Here is a 10,000-nt window from a genome sequence, read left to right as displayed (position 1 = left end):
TTTGTCATTCTCATTATAAGTCCTGCCCATGTCCATTTATTTTTCTTGCTTGTTAGAATATCCTCGATTTCAGATTTTATCCATGTGACTCTTTTTCTGTCTGTTAGTGTTATTCCATTCATTATTTTTTCCATAGCATTTTAAGTAGTAACTAGCTTATATTCTAAGGCTTTAGTAAGGCGCGAAGTTTCCGTTGCATAAGTTAATATGTATGTGTGTAGGCCTATAAAACATCGGTGTACCTGGGTTTATATATATTTAGGTATTAAACCACATTTTTTTATTATATTTGTAACAAAATTATCTCATATATGTATATATATATATATATATATATATATATATATATATATATATATATATATATATATATATAGAGAGAGAGAGAGAGAGAGAGAGAGAGAGAGAGAGAGAGAGAGAGAGAATTTTCCCAAGAACAATTCACTGTCTTATAATGGATGGTGCGTCTGGTGTAAGTCTTATTCAAAGTAGTCTCTTGTTTATGAATAATGGAATGCTTAAATTCAGTTGTTGGGGCCACATCTTGCTTAGCAGTGGCGCGCACACATTCATATCTGTCACATCCTTTACTTTGCATTTTTTGATTGTTATTGCAAGAGAAGAATGTTTAATTTCCTCTTAGGAAGAATAAAAAAAAAGATAAAATTCGCTAAGATTATTTTAGGAAATTACATTGCTATGAATTGTGCATGCTAGAAATTATGTGGAAGTAAAAAAAAGTTATTATTATTAAGATTCTTTACTTTATGTTATACTGAAAAATATTTGAACAGAATGGCTAAATTTTGTTTTAGCTCAATGACTTCATTCAAAAAAAATTTTCAAATGTATGTAATTATGAAATTATTATCCAATTTATTTTAAAAAGGGCTTGTAATAATACAATGTAATATTTGTATTCCGGAGGTTTACCACAGTTGTCAAGAATAATGTGTACATATACATACACACGCACATATCTATCTATCCATGTATCTATATATATATATATATATATATATATATATATATATATATATATATATATATATATATATATGTATGTATGTATGTATGTATGTATGTATTTACACAAATATCCATAAACTCTCGAATCCACTTTGCCTACAGAATATCTTACCTAGTGGGAATGGTATAAAAATGCTCATCACCATTAGTATTGAATCCCTCTCACCCTAGTTTCAACCAACGCATGATTTCGAAAGCTGGCCAGTATAGTATAACTCATCTTATATAATTCAAATTGAGTGGAAGTTCCTAAAAAACTATATGAAGACAAGCAACTGATGCGTTTTCTTCAGAAAGATGCGATTCTTCATTTGATGCTTTTAGACCTGATAGAAGGAGGGTTAGCATCCCAGTCTTTCTCACAAATGAAAAATATGTCAGAATCAACAACAAAGTTCTTACGTGGTGGTATCACATCAAGCCACTTCTGTCTTTCATAACGGCCTTTTGGCAGTCGAAACACTCTGCAAACACATATAGAAGCAGTACAAGAACTTAATTATTTCAAGATCAGAAGAAAGGCAAGTGTGTCCGTTCATGGCAGAAAATTTCAGTGAGTGCAGCCTGGGTGTGATTGTCGAAAACACGCCCACGTTGTGTAGCCCACAGATCTGCCGTGCATTCAAAAAGGGCATTGATGTACCACTGGGTGAGACACTTCATCCTAATAATGGTTTGAGGTCGTATGGTCTATTCGCTGGAGCTATGCGTTTAGCAGCTAATTATGACATTCCGTTTGACAAAATGATTGAGAATATTGTCACTCTTCTTCAAACCCACACATCAGCCTGTGTGAACACCGAGAATGAGAAGCTGGTATTTTTGACATGTCAGTTGGAACTTTTATCACAGAAATAGTTTTCCATGAATGATTATTGTTTTGCTTTTGAATCATACCCCAAGTGTAGTTATGAACACCTGAGACTTTTTGGTGCTGCCAAGCAAAAGCAAGCTGCAGTACATCACTTCATCTATTGACAAGGTCAGGTGATGAGGGAAACATTTGCCAAAGTCAAGACACAGCAGCAGAAGAGTGTATTCCTCTTGATAGATAAAGTACAGATTCGGCCAACTGTTGCATTTTCTGGTAGGGTTCTGAGTGGCATGGCAGTATTATGATTTCTGTGACACCCATCCACAAGCTCACACTAGCATACCAGCTTGAGTGTGTGATGAGGCGGCAGCTGCTATTGAGAGGGCAAGTGGGCTTTTCATTGGGTCTATCACAGACAACCACAAGATAAACCAGCAGTACTGTAAGCTGGGTGATTGCCATGCCACAACCAAGCAAAAGAGCGTGTCTGGTTTCTCCTCTTTGACACAGTGCATCTTCTTAAGTGATTCCACAGCAACTGGATCAGTGAGAAGTGCCAGAAGATCAGTCTTTACAATAAAACAATAGCATTATTTGCTGAAGTCAAGAAACTGTACGAGTTAGAGAAAGGTAGTATTCTGAAGACTACTCCCCTCATTAAATTTCATGTTAACCCCTCACGACAAAATGTGCAGCATGTCTTGAAGGTCTTCAATGAAAAGGTTGTGGATTCATTGAATCTTAGAGGATGTCATGACATTGCTAAGTTCATCCAAATCATCCTCAACTGGTGGAATTTAATGAATGTATCTGGGAAGGGGAAAGATCAGCGCATGAACGATCAGTATCGAGCTGATCAGGATCCCCAGTCAACCAGCCTGCAAACTTTCCTGTTGATTTTCGGAGAGGCTTCTTCAGGACATAGACCAAATCGAATCAAGTGTTTCACCCATGACACCTAGAATACTATAGTGCAGACGATGCAGGGACTGATTGCCACTTGCCACTAATTGTTCAGAAACACTGACTTCCATTATGTCCTGCTGCGTGACATCTCGAGTGACCGGCATGAGGGGTAGAGTTCTCAGTCTACCGTCAATCATCAGGCGCAAACTCTTTCTTGACCACCGGGGATATGTTCTCCGTATGCAAGCAGTGTCTCACGAAATATGATGCCGTAAACCTCCAGTCCATCGATGTCCATCCTGTGTCGAAGGAAAATACCTGCTTGAGGAATGCAATTGACTTAGAGGATGCAGCCTCTGTTGAGAGGTGCACCACAGATGTGACACTGACTGTGAATTAAGAGTGCAGTGAGGCCAATGTGGTGGGGTGGCTTGAGACGAAGTGCTCGGACGATGTGTTTTCAGCACCGAGGAACCTCTTGTGACAAGTGACGTTAAGGACTTTGTGACGGGCCGAGAGAGGAGTTGTGAAATCAAAGGCAAATTGGAAACGACTGAGTTATATTGTTGTGGAACACTCTCCTTATATACAAAACCTCAAGGCAACAGGACATGACAAGTTCACAAGACAGACAAAATCACAGAGGAAAAACCAGACTTGAATTTTCATGTTCGTTTTAGTGTGAGGGAAGAGCGAAGATACAACCATTATATATACAAAAGGAATTATGTACAATTGTGTGAAACACGGTTGGTACATGGCTCCCCCCCTAAAAATGACATACTGTACATGTTAAATAGGGCGCCCTGATCTAGAGAGGCGAACTGTAGGCGGGTCATCTGGCAGAAGATAAGCAGGTTTTAGATGATCAATGGAGACCCAGTCTTCTTTGCCCCGAATGTTTAGGAGGAATGCTTTCGGACTGCGTCGGATCACAAGGTAAGGTCCCGTGTAAGGGGGCGTTAATGGTGGCTTGCTGGTGTCGTTGCGCAGGAAGACGTGCGTTGCAGAGTGCAAGTCCGTTGGTATGTGATGCTTCGCTGGGGGCTTGTAAGTCTGGCGGCACGGAGTAAATTTTCCCACGACGTGACGTATGCGCTGGAGATCGTCGGAGGAGGTTGTAGAAGGAAAAAACTCGGCAGGGACGACCAAAGGGTCGCCATACACCATTTCGGCTGCCGAGACGTCGAGGGCGTCTTTAGGAGTGGTCCTTAGTCCAAGGAGGACCCAGGGAAGCTGAGTAAACCAGTTGCAATCCTTGCAGCGGGACATCAAAGCTGCTTTGAGGGTGCGATGAAAACGTTCAACCATTCCATTGGCAGCGGGGTTGTAGGCCGTTGTGTGATGTAGGGTGATGCCCAGGAGATTCGTTAATGACGTCCATAATTGAGAGGTGAAAGTGGTTCCCCTGTCAGAAGTAATATGCTCAGGGATACCGAATCTTGAAATCCATCCAGAGAGTAAGGCAGATGTACATGAGGCGGACGTTGCAGTTTCCATGGGAATGGCTTCAGGCCAACGAGTAGAGCGGTCGATGACGGTAAACAGGTAACGATGTCCTTGTGATGTGGGTAGGGGGCCTACAACGTCGACGTGAATGTGTGCGAAATGACGCTGAGGTTGAGGAAAGGTGCCCACTCCTGAATCCGTGTGTCGATGTACTTTGGAAGTTTGGCAAGAAGTACAGGCACGGACCCAATCCTTAGCATCCTTAGAAATGCCGTGCCAAATGAACTTTGCCTTCAGCAGCTGTGCAGTAGAACGGCACGAGGGATGTGAAAGGCCGTGGATGAAATCAAACACCTGTCGGCGCATGGGAGCAGGAATCCAAGGTCGCGGTCTACCAGTACTGACGTCACAGAGGAGGGTGGTGTTGGAGTTTTCAAGGGGAAAATCCTCCCAACGGAGGGACGTGCAGGATGTCCTACAAGCTTGATACTCTGGATCCTGTCGTTGGGCTTCAGCCAGGGCGTTGTAATCCAATCCCAGTTGAACGGCAGCCAACGTGTTTCTTGACAGGGCATCGGCAACGGGATTCATTTTCCCAGGGTTGTATCGGAGGGTGCAATTGTATTCAGCCATGGCGGAGAGATGTCGGCGTTGACGGGCGGACCAGGCGTCAGACTGTCGAGTGAAGGCATGCACCAGAGGCATGTGGTCTGTGCGAATGACGAAGGGCGTACCTTCTAAGAAATGGCGAAAGTGACGGACAGCCAGGTGCACCGCCAGCAATTCTCGATCGAAGGTAGAATAACCTGATTCTGCCTTGGACAGTTTTTTGCTGAAGAAGGTCAATGGGCGGGGCGAGCCTTTGACCACCTGCTCGAGTACTGCACCAATAGCGACGTCGCTGGCATCGGTGGAGAGAAGGAGAGGGGCGTGTGGGATAGGAAAAGTGAGAGCCGCAGCAGTTGATAGGGCCTTCTTTGCATTGCAGAAGGCTGCTTCTTGAAGGGGACCCCACTTCAAGTCCTTTGGCTTGCCCTTGAGGGAGGCGTAGAGGGGAGCAAGAGTGGCGGCAATGGCTGGCAGAAAGCGGTGATAATAGTTGATCATGCCCAAGAATTCCTGCAGAGCTTTGACGGTCGAGGGCGTGGGGAAATTCTGAACGGCTGCTACCTTCTCAGGGAGGGGATGGACTCCATCAGGAGTGATACGGTGCCCTAAGAACGACACTTCGTTGGCGCCAAAGGTACACTTGTCGTACCGGACTACAAGGCCGTTTTGTTGCAGGCGGTCGAGCACGATGCGTAGGTGACGGAGGTGTTCCTCTTTTGAGGAGGAGAACACAAGTATGTCGTCCACATAACATACACAGAAAGGGAGGTCCCCTAAGATGCCATCCATGAGACGTTGAAACGTTGCCCCAGCATTACGAAGGCCAAAACAGGAGTAATTGAAGGTGTATGTGCCAAACGGAGTGGTGATGGCGGTCTTGGGGATGTCTTTTGGGTTCATAGGCACCTGATAATACCCCTTCAGGAGGTCGAGCGTAGAGAAAACCTTTGCTTTGTGCAGGTAGGAGGTTACATCGGCAATGTTTGGGAGGGGGTAGTGATCCGGTTCTGTTTGCATGTTCAGGCGCCTGTAATCCCCGCACGGACGGAGGGAGCCGTCTTTCTTCAGAACGATGTGTAAGGGTGACGACCATGGGCTGGAGGCCTTTTGGCTAAGGCCCATTTTCTCCATTTCGGCGAACGTCTGTTTGGCGGCTGCCAATCGTTCCGGTGCCAGACGTCTGAATTTTGCGAAGACTGGGGGTCCCGTCGTCTTGATATGGTGATAAATAGCGTGCTTAGCAGGAACCGTGGGTATTTGGCGAAGTTCTGGACGGAAAACTTCCGGGTACGACGTGAGGAGGTGGGCGTAGGCATCCGTGGGTGCGCTGATGTGGAGAGCGAGGTTAGAGGGGGCGGGTTGAAGAGGTGTCGACAAGTACGAGTCTGCGTCGACCCATCGTCGGTGGGCGACATCGACCAGAAGGTGGAAATGAGAGAGGAAATCCGCACCGAGGATTGGCATTGTGACGTCAGCAACGAGAAACTTCCAATTGAATTTACCGTTTCCGAACGATAATGTGAGGCTCTCATAACCGTAGGTGGGTATCGCAGATCCGTTGGCAGCTACCAAGCGGACGTCGGCAGATGTAGACAGACTATGTTGTGCCTTGAAGAGTTTCCTTGGCAAAAGAGAACGACAAGCACCCATGTCTACCAAAAATCGCACGCCCGTTCCTGCATCCTGTAAAAAGAAAAGATTAGAAACATGGGAGGCCACCGCCACAAGCGATGGCCTACTTACACGTTTTTTGGCCACTGACAATCTTTGGCACATTTCTTCGCGGTTGCCCCGAATCTGAAGTGGTAGTAGCAAAACTGCGGTGGATGGGAGGTAGTAAGTGGCTGTAGAAGTCGTTCGTTGGGGCGCAAGCGATTGGTGGGTGGTGGGCGGCTTTGTCGCCGCTTCGGCACGTCACGGGGTAGGCGTGTATGTCCTACGGCATTCATGTCAGCTTCGGTTGACGTTGAATAGGCATCCTCGTCGTCAGGGGTGGAGGCGTTGATGGAGGTCTTGAAGTGGCTGTCCATAAGGGCGTCGGCTTTGGTCATCAAGTCCTTTATGGGTAAACTATCGACATTGGGTATGGCAGCGCGCACAGGTTCAGGTAAACGGCGTATCCAAAGGGCACGGAGTAGGTTCACCTCACGAGGAGAGCCGTCTGCGGCAGGTTGAAGGCGAGCGATACTGGTCATTTCCCTGAGGGCAAGCGAAGCCCTTTGGTCCCCCAACGGTTGTTGCGAGAGCTGAAAAAGCTTTGCTATACTGGCGGCTGGCGACGGCGAGTACTGTTGCAGAAGGTATGATTTGAGGTCGTCATACGCTATTGGGGTGTCTCCTTGTTCACAAAGCCAGTCGGATATTTCTGGGAAGGTGTCCTCGGGTATCGCTGCGAGAACATAATCCGCTTTGGTGGTTGAGCGAGCCACGCCCCTGATACGAAACTGGACTTCTGCGCGCTGAAACCAAGCAAACGCCTCTCCGCTGGCAAACGATGAAAGTTTGAATGGAGCGGCCGTAGTGCCAACTGCCGTAGAGTCCGTCATAGTACCAACGATGGAGGGGCGAGGGGGTGGGGGTGGAAGGCGGTGGAAGCGAGTCGACTTCCGGGGTCACCAATGTGACGGGCCGAGAGAGGAGTTGTGAAATCAAAGTCAGATTGGAAACGACTGAGTTATATTGTTGTGGAACACTCTCCTTATATACAAAACCTCAAGGCAACAGGACATGACAAGTTCACAAGACAGACAAAATCACAGAGGAAAAACCAGACTTGAATTTTCATGTTCGTTTTAGTGCGAGGGAAGAGCGAAGATACAACCATTATATATACAAAAGGAATTATGTACAATTGTGTGAAACACGGTTGGTACAACTTTATCGAGACAGTGTCCAGAGGTTCCAAACAACTCTACATGAGTGCGCTTTTGATCTTGTCAGATGTGAACTGTGTTTTATCAAGGAAGCCTGTCACCGTTCCTGCTGCCAGAAAAGACTGATGCAGATATTGTCGACACTGGCCAGCTTCAGTGGGATTGACATTGACTGTCCCAAGATGTTCCGTCGTCTGGCAAATGTTCTTGTGAATGGACTCAACAACCTAGAGAAAGACCAACAGAAGAATGCAGTTCTTCTCCAGACCTCTGTAAAGAAGGCCCAGCTCGCTGATTAATCGCTGCAGTCTGGTAAGCTTTTGCTTCTATGTCTATTTGTGTGAATGTTTGTTTTTTTGTAATCACAAAGGTTTGACTATAATCCATTTTTTAAAATGTATAACAACAGCAAATATGTATATATAATAATTTGATTGAAATACCTGAAGCTGAAGTAGACCTTGATATGCCCATGAATGAATTCAGTGTGTTTGAAGTCGAAGCTATCCTTGAAACACTCAAGAGATGGAATTCCGTGGATATGATGAAATAACTTCTGAAAGAGATGATTTTGGCCGAAAATTAAGTGACTTCCAGAATATTTACAAGAACGGGCAAAACTTAATGGATGGGAGCTCCGAGTGTTGGTGAAAATGGCAAAAAAGGGAGATCTGACTGATGGCAATAATTAGGTCAGATGTAATGAAAACATATAGCATGCTCATTCTAGAGAGAGAGAGAGAGAGAGAGAGAGAGAGAGAGAGAGAGAGAGAGAGAGAGAGAGAGAGAGAGAGAGAGAGAGAGAGAGAAAATTGATGAAAAGCTGAGAGATGAACAAGCAGGATTTAGAAATGGTAGAAGTTCTACTGGGTAAATTTTCATTCTAAGACATGTTGTACTGCAATGTGTAGAAGATCGAAATCCAATTTTGATTACATTTTAGGACTATGAAAAAGCCTTTGATAGTGTGCACTTGCCAATTTTGTAGAGAATCCTGCATTATTCAAGTTTCTCTTAAATATGTAAAGTGTGTTCATGAGCATAGTAAGTGCAAAGTTAATGTTAATGGAGTCCTATCAAATGAATTTCCTGTGAACAGTTGATTACTCCATGGAAATGCGTTGTCACCTATGTTGTATAACCTTCTCTTGGATTTTGTAATGTGTAGAAAAGTTGGGTATGGTGGAGAAGGATTGGACTGGATTGGTAATCGGATATTAGCTGATCTAGAGTATGCTGATGACGCTGTCCTTATTAGCAGAATACCACAGGATTTGCAGTTCTTGCTCACCAGAATGTATGAAATATCACACGAGGTTGGGCTCAAGATAAATAGAAGAAAGGCAGAGATGGTGAGAACGGAATATGCTCTGGAAGTTGAAATATCCTTGACGGGAGAAAAGATTTATGAGGTAGGATCATTTTATTATTTAGGAACTGTGATCTCTAATACAGGGTCTTTAGAATTGAAATTTAATGAAAGGTTGAAAAAGGCAAATGAGAAAATATCAAGATTAAGTAAAATTTGGAAATCAAGTCGCCTGAAATTACATATAAAAATCAGGCTATATATCAGTTTAGTGAGATCAGTATTACTGTATGGGCATGAGTCGTAGTATGCCAATGAAACAATCTCCAACAGATTTTGTAGATTTGAAAACAAAGCCCTCAGAAGAATATGGGGGGGAAATGGCAGGACAGGATTAGAAAGGAGACTATAAGAGATTACTCGATTGCCATATGTGAATGGGATCATGGCGATGGGTAGATAGAGATGGTTTGAGCATGCTCCTCGCACTCCCCTTGAGAGATTAGTTCACCAAACGTTTAATTGGGGTCCTCAAGGCACCAGTAGAGTTAGAAGACTCAGGCCTACATGCCTAGGGACTATGACGCTTGAAGTAGATGATGAATGGAGAAGTATTGATAAAAAATTTCAAGCTAGAGTCGACAGGCGAAATCTAACAGAGGCTCTTTGCGTCAATAGGCGTGGGAGGAGATGATGATGATGGTGATATATATATATAATGTTATATACATGTATACACTAACACATACAGCTAGGTTCACAATTGTATATGAGCTGAAGCACTCCCATCGTATTTATAGTATAGAAAAAAATTTCTATATAATATTTGATAAGATGTAAGTCTCTCTCTCTCTCTCTCTCTCTCTCTCTCTCTCTCTCTCTCTCTCTCTCTCTCTCTCTCTCTCTCTCTCTTGTCAATAATTTATTTGGTTCGCATAATAACGAAGGATCCCAGTTTTATAAAGACGTGGTAATAGGATTACGCCAATAAATCAATGCTTGCATGATGCA

This window comes from Palaemon carinicauda, chromosome 41, assembly GCF_036898095.1.
Source record: "Palaemon carinicauda isolate YSFRI2023 chromosome 41, ASM3689809v2, whole genome shotgun sequence".
Classification (NCBI taxonomy): Eukaryota; Metazoa; Arthropoda; class Malacostraca; order Decapoda; family Palaemonidae; genus Palaemon; species Palaemon carinicauda.
The sequence above is the reverse complement of the archived record's forward strand: the minus strand, read 5'-3'. Positions refer to the sequence as shown.